This window comes from Dendropsophus ebraccatus, chromosome 1 (assembly GCF_027789765.1).
Source record: "Dendropsophus ebraccatus isolate aDenEbr1 chromosome 1, aDenEbr1.pat, whole genome shotgun sequence".
Classification (NCBI taxonomy): domain Eukaryota; kingdom Metazoa; phylum Chordata; class Amphibia; order Anura; family Hylidae; genus Dendropsophus; species Dendropsophus ebraccatus.
The window spans coordinates 144,731,457-144,753,885 of record NC_091454.1 but is presented as its reverse complement, the minus strand read 5'-3'; the positions used below and the strand labels follow the sequence as shown (position 1 = coordinate 144,753,885).

Sequence of the window (22,429 nt, the reverse complement as noted above, 5' to 3'; positions counted from 1 at the left end):
AACATCTTCTTATCCCTTTGTAGATCACCCAGATTTCTCCATTTTAAACATTGACAGTAATTTCAGCTCCAGACAATCTGGCTCTGCAGAAAGCTTAAAATGTATGTAGCCAAAGATGCAGATATATTTATGGAAAGTGCTAATTGTCATGCCACTTCCTCTCTTTCAGAGTACATGATTGGGCATTGGAAGGCAAAAGCACTCCAAATCTGTTTGCAGCGGCCAGTCAGTGTCCTTCTGTACGACTCATCAAGGTAAGCAATATATATTCTATTGATGTATGCCTTGCTTACATAAATATATTGCAGTATTACCATATACTGTATTCTTTTTAACATCTAACTCACCTTCAAGAAAATGGAAAGTATACAAGCCATAAAATGAAGGGGGGGGGGGGTGTTGCTTTAATTTGAAACTAAAATATCAAGCCCTGAGAGTTTTCATAGTGCCATCAGTTGTTGCCCCACCTCTGTATTCAGAGCTGCCAAGGAATTTGAATATAGACTATGGAAATTTTTCTATTGATCCCACACATTAACCTTTTGTTGACTAAAGATCCGATAAAAGAAACTGTTCACGATATAAATATGTAGATTAAACCTCTTTAAATTAGTATTGTCATTATTTCACCTTTTGACATTGTTGAACTTGAAGGACGTATCTTTTTTTTAACCATACTATGTAACATGTTGTAGACAAGTCAAAAGTTTTGACCTGGCCCCCCCACCAATCTCTAGAAAGAGCAGGAAGAAGCACTCAACTTGGCGCTTCTCTACATACTGTCTATTCGCTGCAGGATTTTATAGAAAGTCTATGGAGCCTGTCATGTACAGTGAGGAGAGTGACATGGAGAGAAGCTCTTAGCTAAGCACTTCTACCCACTTATTCTACTATTTATTGGGGATCTCAGCAACCAATCAAATCAATCAAAACTTTTTTCTCTGTGATTTTTTTTCAAATGATACTAACACTTGAAGGCCCATTCAACACACTGCATGTATGTTAACTTCTGGTTTCAAATGTATCACCTACAGGTACAATAAAAAAGACACATACAATAACTTGAATTATTATGTATACTGATGGGTTTTAAATATTATTTTACTCCTAAGAAAACTACTTACTGTATTTGTAAATAATGCTTATTAGATTGGTAACAATAACAAAAGTAGATTGGCATACATGTAAAACTTACCAAACAGATTTATCTCAGTGTGCCTCCTCATGGGGAGGACTTTGGTTCTTCTGGAAAAAAAACATCATGCTCAGAACTTGATTGACACTTTGCATAAGGCTGCTCTTCTTTTTTTATTATCTCTGTGTCAATGAGATATATAATCCTAGTCTTTATATAGTTATTAAGTAAATACAAAAAAACAATTATCCTGGGATAAACCATCAAGGTGGGTATTCAAAGACAAAATCAAGGCAGCAGATTACAGTGAGTACCCATTTATTTAGGAATTAGCTGAAAAGGTTGTGTGAAATAAATTACATCCATGGTTCTTATAGAGTGGCTTATCATCTCTCTAGGGATTACAGCTAGGAATGTCTCTAGTCCTTATGGTTGTAGTGACTTTATATGTATACAGTTTGCCTGTTCACCAAAGTAAAATATTCTTCTTTAATAGTATCTAGCAGCAAGCGACATTGATTGGTGAGCACTTAGCTCGACAAGAGCCCCAAAGAACCCCATTGAGAACCAATGGCTGCACATTCATGTTACTCTCCATTAATTTGGGTGAAAGTTTTCTCTGTTCTTGTGATTGGTGAGGGTTTTAGGAGTTAGACCCCCACTGTCCAGCTTGTCACCCTCTATCGTGTGAATAGTGGATAACCTTGTGTAAGTTGGGAATACCCCTTTAAGACCATTGTATAAAATGGCAGTCGTTCACACATAAAGATCTGCAGCAGGTCTGCTGCAGATTTGATGGCGCAGATTTGATTTGCTTTGAATCTGATTTTGATATATAAAAAAAAACGTCTGTGTTTGCCGCAATTTAACTGACTGCAATGCTAATACATTGAAGTCAATGGAAAGAAGGACGTCCAATGCGCACAATGTATTGAATAATGGACATTTTTGCTGCGGACGTTAAAATAATGAACATGATCATTATTTTCGGACGTCTTTTACAAACAGCGGACGTTTTTCATTAGTTGTTTAAATACAGTTTTTCTTTTGTCACCGTTTTTTCTCCGTTTTGACTATTAAGTTTAATGGACTTTTCAATTAAGCCACAGCCAAAGTCCAATTAGTAACACAAATTAGAATAATGTACAAACACCAGTCACTGCACAATGGGAAGGCAAGACAGCTAAATGACGTCCGTTATTTTAGACTCAATATAACGGACGTAATTTTAAACGGAGCTGAAAAAATGTTTTGTGAACATAGCCTTAGGCCACGGCGTAATTCAGGAGAGGTCCATCGCGGAATCCCGCCATGCTCAGTGTGCTGCTGTAAGTGAATAAGAGGACGCACACTCGTCCGCTGCCGCCGCTCTCTGCTCGAAGAAGTAACATGTTTACTCAGTGTGAATGGGGCCTTAGGATGTGTTCACATGTACAGGATCTGCAGCAGATCTGCAGCAGATTTGATGGCTCAGATTTGATTTGCTTTGAATCTCCAACTTCAAATCTGCACCATCAAATCTGCTGCGGATCCTGTGAACTCACCCTTAGGGTAGCTTCACACTTACCGTATTGCAGCAGATTAATAGGCTATGTTCACACTACGTATATTTGAGGCTGTATGTTTGAGGCTGTATAGCAAGCAAAACAAGGAGTGGATTGAAAACACAGAAAGGCTCTGTTCACATAATGTTGTGTAGGGATCTTCCCGGGGAATGGTGTGTTTGGACACAGTTCACAGCAGACTTGGACTTGTAAAACAACAGCTTGGCGTTTATTTTCAGCATAAACAGTCCGTAACAGAAATATAGCAACACTGTGCTTTAAGAACAAAACAAAAAGGTCTTGCCCGTCTGGGCGCTAACTAACAACGCAGGTTACCTCTCTGGCACTTCAGTGGTCAGTTTTGCGGGGTGTGAACAGGCCCCAGCAGCTGCTGTCTTCCCAGCTCTCACCAAACAGCATGCAGGCTGTTCACTCCTGGCTGAGAGAGAGAGACCTGTATACTGAGCCCACCTTTTGCCTTCTCAGGCTGATTGGGATCAGAGCTCACCTGATCCCAAAACCCACACTGGATCGAGGGGGAGGGAATGGCAAGTCCCACTACCAAAACCTACCTGCCATTCCATGTAAGTCCAGGCCCGGCAATAATAAATAATAGCTCAGCAGCATAACACTGCTGAGCACAGATGCCTCCTGGACTCACCATCTCACACTATGTATCAACCTGGGTGAGATGTACATCCCCTCGAGCACTTTACCAGTGACATGTCCACATATCCCCCCCCTCTTCTTCAGACCGGAGGGCTGAGCATTTTGTCCCCACAGACAGTGTACCCTAGATAGGGCGTCAGCATTTGCCTGTAATTTCCCTGGCCGGTGTTCCACCATGAAATTAAAGTTTTGGAGGGAAAGAAACCACCTAGTCACCCTCGCGTTTTTCTCCTTGTTTAATTTCATCCATGTTAGGGGGGCATGGTCTGTCACTAACTTAAACCTCCTGCCTAGTAAGTAGTACTTCAGGGATTCTAGGGCCCACTTCACTGCCAGACATTCTCGCTCAACTATGGCGTAGTTTTTCTCGGCCGGGGATAGTTTCCTGCTTAAGTACATCACCGGGTGCTCCTCGCCATTCACGACCTGTGAGAGGACGGCACCTAACCCTGTGTTAGAGGCATCTGTCTGTACTAGAAACTCTCGCCTAAAGTCAGGGGTAACTAGCACAGGCTGTTGGCACAAGGCAGACTTAAGGCTTTGAAAAGCTTTCTCAGCCTCTGGAGTCCATGTCACCATTGCGGACTTCGCACCCTTTGTCAGGTCAGTTAGTGGGGCTGCAACTGAGGCAAAATTTGGCACAAACCTACGGTAATAGCCCGTAATACCCAGGAAAGCTCTGACTTGTTTCTTTGTGAGGGGTTGAGGCCAATTCTGTATTGCCTCAATTTTATTTAGTTGTGGTTTCACTAACCCCCTCCCAATAATGTAGCCCAAGTATTTGGCCTCCTCTAAGGCTAGTGCACACTTCTCTGCATTGATGGTTAACCCCGCAGCACTTATGGCATCTAACACCGCCTGGACCTTACAGAGGTGACTTTCCCAATCCGGACTAAAAATGACCACATCATCGAGGTAGGCAGCAGAGTAATCACGATGTGGTCGCAGAATCAAGTCCATCAACCTCTGAAAAGTGGCAGGGGCTCCATGTAACCCGAATGGCATCACTACGTATTGGAAGAGACCATCAGGGGTGGAGAATGCAGTCTTCTCTCTAGCCTTAGGAGTGAGTGGGATCTGCCAGTAGCCCTTAGTGAGATCGAGGGTAGTTATGTACCTGGCATTACCCATCCTTTCTATCAACTCATCTACCCTGGGCATGGGGTAGGCATCGAACTTGGAGATCTCATTTACCTTTCTAAAGTCATTACAGAACCTCCAAGTTCCATTGGGCTTTGGGATTAACACAATCGGGCTGGACCACTCGCTCTGGGACACCTCAATGACTCCTAGGTCAAGCATACGTTTTACCTCAGATGATACCGCCTCCCTCCGTGCTTCTGGTATCCTATAGGGCTTCAGGTTTACTCTGCTTCTAGGCTCAGTTTCAATATGATGACTAATGAGATGCGTACGCCCTGGTAGGTCAGAAAACTTGTCTTTATTTCTCTGCAGGAACTCCTTAGCTTCCTGCTTCTGGGATACTGATAGGGTGTCACCAATCCTGACCGGAGGGATTGGTGGTGACAGATGACCAACAGGCTTTGTCGCCACCAAGGATTCCCTGTCTTTCCAGGGCTTGATCAAGTTTATGTGATAAACTTGGAAAGGCTTCCTTCTACCTGGTTGGTGTACCTTGTAGTTGACCTCACTGATCTTCTCTACAATTTCATAGGGACCCTGCCACTTGGCTAAGAATTTGCTTTCTACCGTGGGAACAAGTATGAGTACCCGGTCACCTGGGCTAAATGTCCTGATTCTTGCAGAACGATTGTAAATTCTGCTTTGGCCCTCTTGCGCCCTCTGGAGGTGTTCCCTTACTAGGGGCATTACAGTGGCTATACGGTCCTGCATTTGTGCTACATGCTCTATAACACTCTTGTATGGGGTGGACTCACTTTCCCATGTCTCTTTCGCTATATCCAACAAACCCCTAGGGTGACGACCATAGACTAATTCGAAGGGAGAGAACCCTGTGGACGCTTGGGGTACTTCCCTAATAGAAAACATCAGGTAAGGTAGTAAGTGATCCCAATCACGACCATCCTTTTCCACCACTTTTTTTAACATATGTTTCAGGGTTTTATTAAACCTCTCCACTAACCCGTCTGTCTGTGGGTGATATACAGAGGTACGTAGGTGTGAGATTTTAAACAGTTTGCATAGCTCTTTCATCACCTTTGACACAAATGGGGTACCTTGGTCAGTCAAGATTTCCTTGGGGATCCCCACCCTGGAAAACATATAAAACAATTCCCGTGCAATTGTTTTAGAGGCAGTGTTTCTTAGGGGTACAGCCTCAGGATAGCGGGTCGCGTAGTCTAACACAACTAGAATGTACTGGTGACCCCTAGCTGACTTTACAATGGGACCCACCAAGTCCATTGCGATCCGGTCAAAAGGTACCTCTATGATGGGGAGTGGGACCAAAGGACTGCGGAAATGCGACACTGGAGCGCTAAGCTGACATGTGGGGCACGACTCACAGTATTTTTTTATGTCAGCATAAATCGCAGGCCAATAAAACCTCTGGAGGACTCTCTCCTGCGTTTTATCTGTCCCCAAGTGTCCCCCAAGGACGTGATTATGGGCCATGTCGAGTACCTGACGCCGGTACGACTTAGGCACCAGGAGCTGTTCCACAACCTCATCATTAATTTTAGTGACTCTATAGTAGAGATCATTAGCCATAGAAAAATGTGGAAACTTTCTCTCAGCTTCTGGTTCCTGAGGTACCCCATTCATAACAGTGACCTGCTCTCTCGCATTTTTGAGAGTGGGGTCCTGTAATTGTGCAGTACCAAAATTATCCCTAGACACCTCTAAGTCTGGAACATTCTGCGCAGTGGGAGGAGCCTCTTCCTCACCAGCCAGGACCTGCAAAGGAAAAGCATCATTTTCATCCTGTACATTTTTATCATTTACCGTGGGTAATGCAATAGACTTAGGGGTCTCCTCACTCCTTTCAGGGGATTGTTGTTTTCCCCATAGAGCCCAGAACAATGGAAAATCACGCCCCAATATCACATTATGCATAAGATTTTTAACCACACCCACTTCATATTGTACAGCGCCTAGTTCAGTCCCGACATTAGCCCGTACTATAGGGTAAACCTTTGTATCACCATGTATGCATACCACACTCATATGTCTTGCTGGCACAAAGTCCCCAGTCACCAGACTGGCATGCACCAGGGTGACAAGGCTTCCTGAGTCCAGCAACGCCTTAACAGGAAAGTTATTTACAGTAATGTTGCAGATTTGCGGTTCAGTCTCTAGTCCAGTGACCGCAACAAAAGACGGTTCCGCAAATAGCGACTGACGCCGGCTAGCGTCACACTCCATGGGCTCAGTGGTAAGAGGGCAATGGGCAGACATATGTCCCGTCTCATGGCATCTCCAGCACTGGATAGGGCCTGGTCTCCTTGGCAGGGAGTCCTTTTTAGGGCCACTTAGCCACCGGGGACCATCACCAGTCTTTTGCCCCTGAGACACCTCCTGAGCGCTCTTCCCTCTATCAGCACCCCTCCACACTCCCCCAATAGATGGAAGTCTCTTACCAGCTGATGGCACAGATCTGGCACTCCGGGGAGGTGACGGTGCTGCAGGAACATCACGGAGGTAGTCCTCAGTCGCCTGGAACCTCTCCACAAGGTTGACAAGTTCGTCGGCACTCTTAGGGTCGCCTTGTCCCACCAAGCGTTGCAGATCAGCAGGAAGTGCACGGAGGTAGCGATCCATCACGACCCTCTCTAGGATCTGGGCAGGAGTAGAAGTGTCTGGCTCCAACCATTTTCTTGCCAGATGAATCAGGTCGTACATCTGGGACCTCGCTGACTTGTCCAGACTGTAGCTCCAGTTGCGGACCCTCCGGGCACGGACAGCAGCAGTAACTCCTAGTCGGGCGAGTATCTCTGCTCTTAGCCGAGCATAGTCCTTGACCTCTTGCTCACTGAGGTCATAGTAGGCCTTTTGAGGTTCGCCTGTTAAATAGGGCGCAATCACTTCTGCCCACTCAGTGGAGGGTAGCTTTTCTCGCTCAGCCACACGCTCAAAGACAGTTAAGTAGGCCTCAATATCATCATCAGCAGTCATCTTTTGCAGCGCACGCTGCACAGCTCTTCTTACAGACAAAGTCTCTGGCGCGGCTGCTGCCACCAGCTGGGGATTAGCACCTGCAGACGCCTCTTGTTGCTGCCTATTAGCCTGTTCATGGCGCAGGTTAGCGTCTGTCAGAGCCTGTTGTTGCTGCATATTAGCCTGCTCATGGCGAAGGTTAGCGGCCTCCTGATCCTGTTTAGCGGCTGCCTGAGCCTGTTGTTGTGCGGCCAATGCCTGTTGCTGTTGCAGACTCACTTGCATTAACTGCTTCATCATCTCCTCCATGTTGCTTGTCTGTTTTTGGAGTGAAGCAGCAGCCTTCACCCAGGACATATGCCGCTGTAGCCAAGTTGATGCACACCGTTGCCCCTAGCAACCCTTTTGCCCGCTCCGCAGCACCAATTGTAGGGATCTTCCCGGGGAATGGTGTGTTTGGACACAGTTCACAGCAGACTTGGACTTGTAAAACAACAGCTTGGCGTTTATTTTCAGCATAAACAGTCCGTAACAGAAATATAGCAACACTGTGCTTTAAGAACAAAACAAAAAGGTCTTGCCCGTCTGGGCGCTAACTAACAACGCAGGTTACCTCTCTGGCACTTCAGTGGTCAGTTTTGCGGGGTGTGAACAGGCCCCAGCAGCTGCTGTCTTCCCAGCTCTCACCAAACAGCATGCAGGCTGTTCACTCCTGGCTGAGAGAGAGAGACCTGTATACTGAGCCCACCTTTTGCCTTCTCAGGCTGATTGGGATCAGAGCTCACCTGATCCCAAAACCCACACTGGATCGAGGGGGAGGGAATGGCAAGTCCCACTACCAAAACCTACCTGCCATTCCATGTAAGTCCAGGCCCGGCAATAATAAATAATAGCTCAGCAGCATAACACTGCTGAGCACAGATGCCTCCTGGACTCACCATCTCACACTATGTATCAACCTGGGTGAGATGTACATCCCCTCGAGCACTTTACCAGTGACATGTCCACAGTTGTAATTGAGTGGATGGCCGTCATTTAATGGCAAATATGTGCTGTTATTTTAAAACAATGGCTGTTGTATTGAAATAATGGAAGTTATTTACCGCTATATGGCGGCCATCCACTCAATTTCACCATTGTGTGGACAGAGCCTTTCTGTGTTTTCAATCCACTCCTGGTTTTGGTTGCTATGAGGACCTGACATGAGGACCAAATACAGCCTCAAATATACATAGTGTGAACCCAGCATGCACCCGCACTGTCAAATCTGCTGCGGATCCACAGCAGATTTGATGGTGCAGATTTGATGCTTTGTTCACTCATTTAGTCAAATCAGCTGCAGATCTGCTGCGGATTCGCAGCAGAAAATCCGCTGCGATATAGTACGTGAAGCTACCCTTAGATTTATGGTTTATCACACATATAACAAAATTACTTCTTTACAATTTCCATGTGGTTGCAGGTCTATACAATAACTGTATTTTTCCTGTGTGTTCTAATTATATGTAGATTTAGGTTTTTTGTTGTTGTTTTTTTCTTTTTTTCAAGCTTTCGGAGGCATTGCTTGTTGTCAGCAACATATGTTGTACTGATTTTGATTGACCTGTAGTTCTGTGGACAACACTATGGTAACTATACAACACAAACTAAGAACTGATGATATGATGATGAAGAGCTGAGATATAAATATGCAAATGGTAAATATATTAGGCTATTTCTAATTCGATGGAGAAGGGTGATGTATATAACACCACAGAACAGGCCTGATAATGCACATCTACTCATTGCTAGAGGAGACACACTCTGTCCACATTTAGAATAGATGAGCTCATTGCCAATGTAGTGGACCTGTCAGTGATGTGTGCTGTTCTATCTAAGAGCAGGATATGATAGAGGGAGATAAGCTAAAGAAAACATGGTACACGCCTTACCCAGAAATCAATGTTCATGCCCCTCCGGCTCATCCTGCCCTTACACCATGACTGGCAGCCCTTTCAAACCAGACCTGCCCTTCCTTAGCCTGCTAATGTCTTCTTTCCTTAACCCATTTGCACCCAGCTGACAAACATGCACAATGGCTGGGAGTAGGGTGTGGAGTGGGCTCAGTTCTCATACCCAGCAAGTGCCAGAATCTGTCTGCAGCTGACACCCATAGGTAACAACCGACCTTGGAGATCACTTCACTGCTGGTCATTTAACAATTTAAATGCTGCGATAAGTAGTAATCACAGCATTTAAACATATTTGGCATATGTAATTTGTTGTCCAATACGGCCGATAATCTTTCATAATAGGGCCTTTAGGTAGGCCTCGCTGCCTGCTGTGGCAGATCTGCTGATATAATCTGCCTATAGTATGATCTACCAGTACATCAACAGATCAATACAATGCAATAGCAGTTTAATGCTATTTTTTTAAATAAATAACACCATTTTCCCATGGCATGGTATGAAGAGGGTGTGCTTCTCCGCTGTACCCAGTTTCAGAATTTGACTCCTAGTGGCTTGAGAAGTTGGCTGCCATTTATACATGGATACAGCCTATTGTTGTATCCATGTTTTCCAGAACTCCCTAGGGCTGCCATTTATACATGGATACAGCCTATTGTTGTATCAATCTGGCTGCCATTTATACATAGATACAGCCTATTGTTGTATCTATGTTTTCCAGAACTCCCTAGGGCTGCAATTTATACATGGATGCAGCCTATTGTTGTATCCATGTTTTTCAGAACTCCCTAGGGCAGCATGCAACTTCTCCAGCCGCGGGGAGTCAAATACCAAGTGTACGCTCATCACTAATTGTGATCTACTATTGCCTTCCATTTGACATGGGCCAAGCAACTAAGAAGAGCAATATTGTGATTGATGGGATGTTTTGTCCAGGAACATCCTATAGCTCTTAAAGCTTTTCCTTGGGGTGGCTGGAGTGTGCAGTACACTGATGCTGCTAACAGAGGAAGAAAAATGTGACAGGAACTCCAATATTGCATTATTAAAGACAAATACTTCGAGTTGGGTCAATAAAGAAAACAAAGACCATGAATGCACAGGTATACTCAGGGACAAATGCTGGAAGTTACATGATTGATGCGGTGCCTTTGACTTAAAGGGACAACACAGTTATCAAGCTGCGTACTGCACTCTATAGGATTTTCCCTTAGCGTTCTCCTTGCTGAGAGCCCTGTGTTCCTACTTTTTCATGCAGTACCTCATTCCTGATGCACCCTCTCTCGCTCTCTTCGTCTTCCTGCCCTCTGGCTGAGTTTTACATACTGTGACAGCTCTGGCTGGACGCAGTCATATAATTTACATCATTCTGCTGATCTCCCTCTTCCCTTTCCTTCATTCTCTATAGGCCAGATGGGATGGTCAGTCTGCCTATTTCTTTTTACCCCTTCACATGTATCCCTGTCTTCTATCCTGTCCATCATTCTATATGCAGCTAAAAAAATGCAAAGACAGGCCTACGCTGCCCTGCGAATACAAATAAGCTCAGACTACTCACTGTTGCGTACTCATTCCTTGGACATTGTCCACTTTTATTAAGCAATTCTAGCAGTCCATATCCACATATTTGCCATTCACGCATGAGATTGCTCCTGTTATTACTGTCACTGGTGTGTAAAGCTTCTATATTCACATATATATTTTGAAACAGCAAATCCTACAATCCTTATAGCTATATTAATACAAATGGTTTCATGAAGCATGGCCATGGCATGGTGGTGTGATGGCTAGCACTGTTGCTTCACAGCTCTAGGGTGTAAAAGATTTTTTGATGTGACAATCAGCAAATGAGGCACCATAAAGACCAGTCAGTAGGTTGAAATGTTCTAAATAAAAGTTAGGTGAAACCATGGTTGCCAGATGCTAAGGTTATTGGGTTGTTAAACTGGGTACATTGCAACCAGAAGGACTGAATAAAGCCTGCATTGTTAATGTATTCTTGTAAATTAGATAAAATTGTGATCTTTTTTGCAATAAATGTGATGAAACTTGGATGCTTGGTAAATAATACCCAGGTATCACCATATCCTTTTGCATATAATGCATTTCTCGTGTGAATATACCTACACATTAGCATTTGTATTAATACACTTGCACTCAGGATCGTATGAATTTCTGCTCTAAAACATGTATGTGAATACATGGATCATTAACACAGGTGACGCTGATAGATAGGGACATTAACGTCTTAAAGCATAAGGAATGGGGCTTGTCTCTAATTGTTGTGTGACCAAGGATACTAGAAAGAGGGGGGCTACAGTGAATTTAGATTAGTGAAACTATATGAAGGGTAGGGATGAGCAAACCGAACCGTAACAAACCAGATTTATTACGAACTTTGCAAAAAGTTCGGTTTGTCACCGAACCAAACTTTGAGAAAGTTCGTAAAAAATTTGGTTAAGATAACAATAACAAATAAAATCACAGAATAGACCAGGATACAAGGGACTATTACTCCTATAATCACTTGTATCCTGGTTTTCTGTGAATATCAAGATGTGTGCCGTCACCCCTGTTAGGGTGAGACCTTAAATTAGTCTCCTCAGATATACCTGGGTGCTGCCAAATCAAAAATGTCATGTGACAGCTGTCTGTGAGTATCAACCAAGACACATGAAAGCAACTTCAGTGTTCAAGCTGATCTACTTTATTAAGTCAAAATCTCAGTTCATATTTTTACAATAAAGATTCAAGAAATAGGAGAACTCTGTTTAGCTGCAAAAAAAAAAAAAACAGTCCAAAAAAAGTCCCATCACTGTCCCAGAAAAAAAAAAGTCCCATCGGCTGTTCCATCACTGCACTGTTGTGTAGAAAAATGTTGGCGACTCATTGGGATTATTGGTGTCCAAGACAATGCACCCCAGTGCTGATGTCTGGTCCTTTAACCTTTTAAGGACACATGACGTACCGGTACGTCATGCGCCCGTAAGAGGTGTTCAGAGTGGGGCCGCGCGGCGACCCTGCTCTGAACCGCCGCAGTCCCGGGTGCCGCTTGTAGCCCGGGACCGCGGGTATTAGTGGGCACGGTCCGATCGCCGTGCCCGCTAATACAGTAATCAGATGCAGCTGTCAAACATGACAGCTGCATCCGATTACCAGATGCAGCACTTCCCTGGTGTCTAGTGGGGGAGATCGCTCCTCCGGGACGTTGTCCTGGAGGAGCGATCTCCATTACTGCTGCCGGCCGGGGACCGCTCCAAGATGGCGCCGTCCCAGGCTCGGCATTCATTTGCAGCCGAAAGCAAACGAGTGCCGATCTCATTGATCTTTGCTGTATAACTATACAGCAAAGATCTCAATGAGAGATCAAAGTGTATATACTAGAAGTCCCCCAGGGGGGCTTCTAGTATATGTGTAAAAAAAAAAAAAGTATTGTTATTAGTGAAAAACCCCCTCCCCTAATAAAAGTCTGAATCGCCCCCCTTTTCCCAGGTTTTAAATAAAAGTAAATAAATAAATGTTTGCTATCGCCGCGTGCGTAATCGCCCGAACTATTAAATTGTCACAATCCTGATCTAGCACGGTAAACAGCGTAAGCGCAAAAAAAATCCCAAAGTGCATCAAATGGTCGCATCAAATCCAGAAAAAATTTAATAAAAAGCGATCAAAAAGTTGTATATGCGCAATTAAGGTACCAATAGAAAGTAAACATCATGGCGCAAAAAATGACACCTGACAACATAGACCGAAGGATAAAAGCGCTATAAGCCTGGGAATAGAGCGATTTTAAGTGACATATATTTGTTAACAATGGTTTGAATTTTTTACAGGCCATCAGATACAAGAAAAGCGAATGGCGTAAAAACACATTTCCCCCAAATAAAAGAAATGCCTTTTTTTTTGTTTTAAATTTCACCACACTTAGAATTTTTTTCTGGTTTCGCTGTGTCCTTTATGCAAAAATTCAGCCTCTCATTGCAAAGTACAATTAATGACGCAAAAAATAAGGGCTCGTGTGGGTTTCTAGGTGGAAAAATGCAACTGCTATGGCCCTTTAAACACAAGGAGGAAAAAGCGAAAACACAAAAACGAAAATTGGCCCCGTCCTTAAAGGGTTAATTATGGACAAGGGCAGTACATGTCTGTTACTGCCCATTGGGTCAACAGCCTCCCAGAAGACCATCAGAAAGTTAGCCCATTCTTGCCACTTTCACCTCCCCGGTGCTTTAGGGGGTCAGTTCTGCCTCCACCACCTTGCAACCATCCGCCGCTTTGACTGCAGCTAAACCTGCCCCGGTGTCTTACCAACAATGTTAGGCCCGACACTCTCAGGCTGTCCTCCATTTTGTGAGCCATTTTGTGTCCAATGTAATCACTTACACCTTGGCAAAAATTTTTACACTATTTTTGCACTTTTTTCATTGTAATAGCAATTGCAACTAAACAAAACTATACCATATCAGACTCCCACTATTGTAGCTGCAATTATTCAGCCATTATAGCAAGGTTCGTTTTAGGTTCGGTTCGTATGAATCCGAACTTCACGAAAGTTCCCCGGATCGAACCAAACCAAACTTTTCAAAAGTTCGCTCATCCCTAGTAAAGGGGTTCTCATTGTTAACATTTCTACTTCCTTGGCAGTTAGTGAACACAACATGTGGTGGACAAACAGTAGTCCAGTTTATTTGTATTTCCAGGCCAGCTTAAAGGACAAGTGCCATGAAAAACTTTTTCCCAGTAATTGAAGCACATTACAAAGTTATATAACTCTGTAATATGCTTCAATCACCTATCTGCCTCCCTTCCCTGTCTTTTCCCCCCTCCACCTCCCAGCAGGAAGTGTCCTGACTCACACTGACCTGATTACTGTCGTCACCGTCACCAAGCTCTTCTCTCAGCTCCTTCTCCTGTTACACTAGCCTCCCCCCTCCCCTGCCTTGTCAGGTAGATTCAGAAAGATTCACAGCACAAACAGGTTAGGCATCGCACTGTAAGGGTATATTCACACGGGCGGGCTCGCAGCGAGATTCTCGCTGCGAGCCCGGCAGGTCCTGTCAGTTCCCATAAACTACATACTTGCTGCGGTCTAAACGACCGCAGCAAGTATGTAATTATACCGCGCTTAACCCCTTCTACTCCCGCCGGCTCCCCCGCTGTAAGCAGCATACATTACCTGTCCTTGCTGTACGGGTCCGGCGTCCTGCTCTCCCGCCCGGCCAATCAGTGGCTGCGGCTGGGCAACACACTAATTGGCCGGACGGGAGAGCAGGACGCCGGACCCGTGCAGCAAGGACAGGTAATGTATGCTGCTTACAGCGGGGGAGCCGGCGGGGGCAGAAGGGGTTAAGGGCGGTATAATTACATACTCGCTGCGGTCGTTTAGACCGCAGCAAGTATGTAGTGTATGGGAAATGACAGGACCTGCCGGGCTCGCAGCGAGAATCTCGCTGCGAGCCCGGCCGTGTGAATATACCCTAAAGACATGTTTCATCTGTTCCCTCTTTCTGGTTAAAACTTTCAATATTCATCAGCACAACTCAATCACCAAAAATCTAGCAAACTGGTTTTCTCATCAGTTCTTGCATTGTCATAATAACATATATCATAGCTAAAAAGAAAAACCTCAAAATAGCTCTACTCAAGGCAACAACATAAAACATATCATTATGAGATTTGTCATTTCCATAACATTAAAAAAATGTTCCTCTGCAAAGAAAAGTTCAGGAAACCTTGTATAGATGTGGGAATGAGATGAGTTTGGTGGTGGGGAGGTAATCTTGGGGTGGAGGCAGTTCTGGGCAGAATTTTAGAGGACTGGCACCCATCTTTATTCAAAAAGATCCAAAGGTCACAGCAAAGGTCACAGAGGCTCCTGCCTCTTAATCCTTTGTCATGTTTAAGAGGCAGGAGCCTTGCAACAAGTCGGCGTGTTTTCAACATTATTTAGTTTTTTATTTGTGTTTTGTAATGCCTTAATAAAATGGACTAGAATTAGAAGCTGTGACCTTTGGATCTTTTTGGCTAATATATGGGTTGTGGCCAGCGAGCTTCAGAACACAACCACTGGCATTCTAGCTGATACAGCACATTGGGGTGAGCTGATATTTCAGTTTTTGCTATTACCCATCTTCGTTGACTGTCAGAAACCTCTCGGTGTTCCAGTGGCAGCTGTTTCCCCTTCTTTGAGTGTGCAGGATGTGGTGGGCCTACTGATGTCACAGGTGGGCAGCCAGTAAGCAGTTGGAGCCTATCTATAGCCGGACACATTGGCGCTGGGGAAGGCCAGCCTATCAGGCATTTAGGAGCACCAGGCGAATCACAAGCAGCCTAGCACTCATATTTGACATCCAGAGGGAGATGTAAATAGGAATTTTTTGTGATTGTGTTTCTGCCCACATCAGCAGCAGTTTCCTGACTCCAAGATTGCCTGTTGCTCTCCAGGTTTGATCCTTGTCTTGACTATTTGTGGTTTTCTGATTGGTGGCTTATCAGTGACTACCTGATTAAAACATGGACTGCTGACTGGGTTAACCCCTGACAAGCCCTGCACCTAGTGAGAGTAGGGAACATTGCCAAGTTGGGGATTGCCATCTAGGGCAAATAATCCAAGTAGGCAGGGGTGATGGGCTGGGTTTACCTCTGTTCCCCTACAGACGTGATTACTACTCACCCACAATTTAGATGCATTCTTGGGTTGGTTAGACGTTAATGTTTTCAGTTGGTAAAGGGAATTAGGACTATTAAGATATTGATCGGCACATCGTTTTTTATGTATTTAAAAAGAAATTAAATTTAAGGGGTTGTCCAGTTTGGATGATCCCTTTTTGTTAGATCCTGCTGCTGAGACCCCAGTGGTCAGTTGTAGTGTTGGGGAGCATGAATAAGCATTGGGCTGCTCAGCACTGCTTGATGCTCTCCTGAACATCTTGTGGTGTTCAGGTCAAAGTGCAAGTCCTGCTCGCATGTTTTCGGATTTAATTAACCATTAAACATGCAAGGAAAGCCTGGCACATGCTGTTATGCCACAGCCATGTTAGCTGACATAGCAGTGATTGGCTGGCCGCATCAGGTGACTTGGGTCTGTATAGGCAGTTGCCATCATTTAGTAGGAAGGGAGAGATGCTGGAGGGGGGACAGCATTAGTGTAGGGAATAGTTTAAGTAGGTAGGCAGGCCAGTAGCCCATAAAAAAACTAGAGTTGGTTTAAGGAATAGATATCTCCCTGTGTGGCACCTAAAAAGAGACATCTGACAAACACTTTACCGATATTATACAGTATACTGATACTGGTTACTGGTACAGTACAATGGTACTGGTATACAGCCAAAAACAGCCATCTGACACACTCTATACCAGTTGTATACAGTATTCCAATACTGGTACAGGAATTCAACAAAAAAAAAAGCCTTCTGACATACTATATCAGTACCACTACACCACCTTCAGTAACTGACGGCTGAGCATTCCTGTGCTGTCTATAGGTAGAGGAGGGGCAGCAGGCCAAACGATTGTTCTGCTGTTCCTGCGGTTCATTTCCGAGCTGTTTCCATCCCTTTCTGAGGTTTTCAGAAGAATCGGAACCCCTCCCCTCTCTCAAGCAACTGGCACCTAGTTAAATGCTTGAGTTACCCATTGATTTTAATGGGGTTTATTATTCAAGTGGAGCACGTGCCCTTTAAAAAAAAAATGCTCAACTCCAGTGATGAGCACTCAAGCGTTTTAGTACTCACTAACAACACTAGTCAGCTGTAATCTTTGGAAGAAACCAGCAACAGGTGTTTAATAGAGTTAAATAGAGTTTCAATGTGCTGTCCATGTAATGTAGAAGCTTGCTGGGTCATTTGGAGCCAGAGGCACTTTTAGTAGGCACTGTGCCTGAATAGGGAGCCCAATTTACTTAATAGGGCATTTAACATAAATTTTATATACCAGAAAACCCCTTTTATTATAAAATGTTATGTACCATAAATCATTTCACCCTTTTTAAGAATTTAGATTGGTGTCAGTAAACTAACAAAACAGAGAAATAGGAACATATGGACGTGAGCTGTAACAGACCTAATACAGTACATGTCACAGCTGAGGTTTGCTACTGTTGTACCCAGGCAATCCCCTGTGGGTTATATGATCATCAGTACAGATCTCTCACCTATCCCGACAGTGTATCACTGTAGGTAAAATGTATCAGCCTGGAGGCAGATAAGCTCACATTTTGTCTAGACTGGATACATTTGTAGCAAACATCCAGCTGAGAACAGGACTAGGTGTGTTCGGTGTATACTATAGAGCGTTTATCTACCCCTTGACCCTACTCACATGCTGCACATATTCTAATGTTGTTAATGGATTAATAATTGAAACAATCCTTACTTTCCAGACATTAACCTTGGTGTTTTCCTTCCTGAAATGAATTTGTATACCAAAATACATGACAGATATTAGCATCACTAACGTCATCACTTTTCTGTCATTCTACATCCTTTCTTTTCTATGTCAGCATATTGTATAATTGACTACAATCACCAAGGTGTAATGCACACAGTCCTTTCACCACTGTAACTTATAATCTACTGTATTTCCTTTCATTCACACTGAAGCAATCATTGTATTATTATATGTACATCCACCTCTGAACCATGGTATAAAACTGGAACACCTTGACAAAACCCTCATCAGAACAGGGAGAGAGCACTGATTCCTTTACCCTGCACTGGAGGTTGGAAGGAAACCTAAAGCCCCAGGCAACATTGCTAACCACTCTACCAGCACGACGACCATTATTGCAGTTATTGTTAGCCATAAAAAACACAAATGTACACATCAGCCTTAAGAAAAATAATGCTTGGACTTTGTTTTGTCTTTGTTGTGTTTTGGTTGGAAGCAAGGATATAACGCTTATACGAGTAAGTGATCGTCAATGATTCTTAGTGAACTGTGTAAACTGATCTGATTGTATGGTTTCTCCTCAGCCAGTACATACAGTATATACATACAGTATATATGATTTGGATGCCCTTTTTGATAAATAAAATATGATAAATAATGGATATAAGATTTCCGGAGTTGCGGAGGGGTACTGAACCAATGATTTATCCTGATTGCTATATTTGGAAGGAATTTTCCTCTAGTATGGGCCGATTGGTGTCCGTAGGGTTAAAGGTTGGACTTGATAGACATATGTCTTTTTTAACATTTAACTATTGATAAGCTATCAATAGCTTTTTCCTGAAAAACCTCAAATTGTTTTCTATATTCCTTACACAGACACTCCATTGGAACAAAAATTCAAATACAATAAGTTTTTACTTATTACTTACTTGTATTATTAGTATTATTAGTTTTCAGATTCAGCAAGCAATCTAAAATCTATTGTTGCAGGAAATTACCCTTTGAGTTTATCTATTTTTGGGGAAGAATTGCTCATTCTGGGACACCATGTGAGATATATTCCCAATATCAATTTCAATTTCATAAAAGGGGCACGTGCTACATATAATGTTAGGAAATGAGTCATGCCCAATATATTTTGACAACCGAGTGTCATTCCCATGGTGTGTGTAAAATATCTGGGAATTCTGCATTTATTTCTTCAAAGCATCGTTTTTGGCCATCCTTTCTTTTCATTTTGCTTTCCTGTATCTCTAGTGTCAATACCAGTAGACATGAGATCCTCTCAGACTGATCCATCCTCTATTAATCCCCTGATCAATAGCAGCATCAATCACATTCTGTGTCCCAGTGCTTCCTTTCTTCATGGGATAATTAACTTGCTCCTTGCCGGATCTTCAGACTTGGTAAAGAAAACGGACTTCCTGTGAATTTTTATTGTTGCATTTCCCAAACTTCACCTAAATACTAGAAGGAGAAATGTTGTTACCTGACACCCATTACATTAAAGGCTAGCCAGCAAAAACAGTGGTTGCCAGATGATATACAGCAATTGCACAGTATGGTATTTTTTTGTTGTAATGTCTGTTCTTCATATGTCCATGTGCATGTTTAAAGAGCAGCATTACTAGGCAAAGCTGCTGTACAAAGTTAGGGGGGGAAATTGGGTTACAATTGTTGTAAGCAGAATGGGGGTCATATTGATTGTCAGCAAACACTTACTCACAGGTGGTTTATTAAAATTTCTAGGAACTTAATCATAGAAGCACATTTTTTATTACTGTGAAAATGCTTTTTATATTGCATATGGAGTCATCCTTGGGCTTTGTGAGCCATAGCCTTAATATGTGAATAAATCAGATTCATGGTTACTGGGTGTTCAGGCCTTGAGCTGCTCAGGTTTCCTGCTTCCCCTGTGCAGGATCCTCCAGTGTTAACCAGAATGAGGAATAGCCAACAAACGTTAACTCTAGGCGCTTTTTCTACTAAAGCTGCTCTCAAGGGAGCGAAGCTATGCCTGGGCCTTGCCAGACTAACCAGGAGGATGCTGGGGCCTTACCATCTGTGGTGGAAGTCCATGCAAAACTATTGCTCAGTCTACCCTACATTTGTCTTCTATACTCTGTATAATAGTAAACTAAATATAAAATGAGACAGTAATGTTCCTAAACTAGAGATTGTTGCAGCCAGGGAAAGGGCTGTGCAGCTTATAGCTGTGCCTTACCAACAACTAGGGGGCACCTCACAGTTTGAGAAGTATTGCTCTAGAGCACAGGCCTTCCAGCTGAAGCAAAGCTACAATTCCCATCATGCCTGTAGGATTAGCTAATGCTGCGTTTACACAAAGTGATAGTTCGCCCGATCGTACGATTGACGATTTCAAAGTAACAATTTTATTTTTATAACGATCAGCATTTAGACAGAACGATATATCGTACAGAAAAATTGTTTTGCGATTGTTTTGCGATTGCTTAAGCCTATCTCGCACATAGGTTAAATCGGTGAACGACTGTTTACACGGAACGATCTGCGAATTTTTTGCGAACAACCAATGACGATTTCAGAACATGTTCAAAGATTAAAATGAACGTTCGTCGCTTGATCGTTCGCTGCGTTTACACGTACAATTATCGTTCGAATTCAATTGTTATCGTGCAAATTCACACAATAATCGTTCCGTGTAAACGCAGCATAAAGCTTTGGCTTTCCAGGCACGATGAGAATTGTAGTTTTGCAACAGCTGGAGGGCCGGAGTGTGACACCGCTGCTCTGAAGGATCCAGTACTACCATGCGTGTGGTGATCAATCCTAGTGATTGCAGTGGGTGCTCTGTAATGCTTTATTTTTCCTGAGGGGGCACTGCAGGGAAATTAAACACTTGGTTCTAAATTCCTCCACATATTACAAGTGATCACTGAAGGTCCCAGCAACAGGACATTCTGTGATCAGCCTATTGCCTGTGAGCCCTCCTAACAAAAGCAGAAGAGCACTTTAATGTCGGTTATTTGCAGTCGGTTGATACTGTACAAAGCAGAGGTAAACTCAAGGCTGTGCGCTGGTGGAATTACTAAGCCTTTATTTAAGAAAATACAGCATATAGTTTGTGTCAGAGGGGCATTGGTGCGTTTGGCTTTGATTTTACTTGCATCTGAGGGTTTTAAGAACCTTTCATTGCCTTCTCCGGGTAACTGCAAGCGTCAGTTAAAAAATAATGGATTTTTTAGGCTGTAAACCAAGCACAAAAGTATGCACAAAAGCTTAATGGAATTGAGCATGTCACATTGCATCAGTGTACAGGAAATAATTCTCACTTTTTTCAGGAGGAAAGTGTTTCTATAAATCTGTTAATATTGCATTTAAAACTGAAAAAAAAAAACCTTTATTAAACTTAGAAGAACAAAAGCTAGGTCTTGTTTTTGGCAACGAGGAGGTAATTACGGTCAGGGCAGCAGCTTCAGTTTCTATTGATATTTGCAAGATGGGAACAAAATATTTGGAGTAGTAATACAGAGGTAAATGTCTAGGCAGCGGCAGGTTAAGGGTTAATCTTGGTAAATTGTTTTACTGAAGCTGCTCAGTGAAGCAAAATATTACAGAGGAAATCAATATCTCAGTGTGTGAGTGGTATATAGATATGTCTGTGTGGGCTATAGATATATCTATGGTTGTAGAATATAGAATTAGACCTCTGTGACAAGCCATCAAGTATTTTTAGAATATGTACAAAAAAATATGACCTGCAACATCCCCTGCAGCAATATATAGGAATGCAGCTTATAAACAATGAGTGATGATGTAATTCCGATTATATGCCACATAAAATCTATATTGTCTATTGGACATGTTAATCTCAGCCTGGGTTGTATACTAGGGGCAGTGAGAGTCCTGTAAAGTATTGAGTGTACAGTAGGTTTGCTCCTTTTGACACCATTAGTCTTGCCGGCTCACTTTTCTCCTTGAAAATGCCCTTAAACCAAGACTACAAGAGGTCAGCTCCAGCAGTTTCATAGAGTAGCCGGATCATTTCAGCAGATACATGTCATTCACTTTCTTGTTTTTTTTAATCTTAAAGAGTGTACATGGGAAATTGCTTCCAGTTTATGATCACTACGGTCCTCTATACGGAACCCTGTGCCACCATCTGTGGCATCTTCTTTGCATTCCTTCCCCGTCTTATTTCATGACTGCCCTCTTGTATAATAGTCATGTCGACTCTGTCATAATCACACAACAGGACAGATGGTACCTAACACAAGATCAGAGCGCATCTCCTGCTGAGGATGGTCTAATGATCTGATTGGCTAATAAAGCGGATCCAAATTGACTAGCAGGAGATGAAGACTGAATAGCAGTTTCGCTTCAAGCATATCCACAAATAATAAATCACAAAGTCGCTGATCATTTTTTGATGTTTTGGTAAAACTGCATTTTGTAAAAAAAAAATTATGCTAGTATAAAAGAAATAATTACGGCAGGCTCCAGACACTTTTTCATTTTATGTTACTAGAAGATTAATACATACATTAGACTCCTTACACATTTTCATGAATAAAAAATGTTGAAGCCATAATAGATTTCCCTTAATCCTCTACATGTACACACATATATTTGGCATTGGTGAGAAATTGCCATCGTGGAACAACTCTGGTGTTTTCACTATATTATAT

General features: G+C 43.0%; 1 protein-coding gene across 2 annotated transcripts in view; it reads left to right on the top strand.

Moving 5' to 3' along the window:
- LINGO1 (leucine rich repeat and Ig domain containing 1) overlaps nucleotides 1-22,429 on the top strand; it is a 312,997-nt gene that overhangs the window by 231,126 nt on the left and 59,442 nt on the right. For both annotated transcript variants that reach the window (XM_069956411.1, XM_069956403.1), the window contains exon 3: nucleotides 170-254. The gene's annotated coding sequence lies outside the window, so the exon portion shown is untranslated. The remainder of the gene's footprint in view (nucleotides 1-169; nucleotides 255-22,429) is intronic.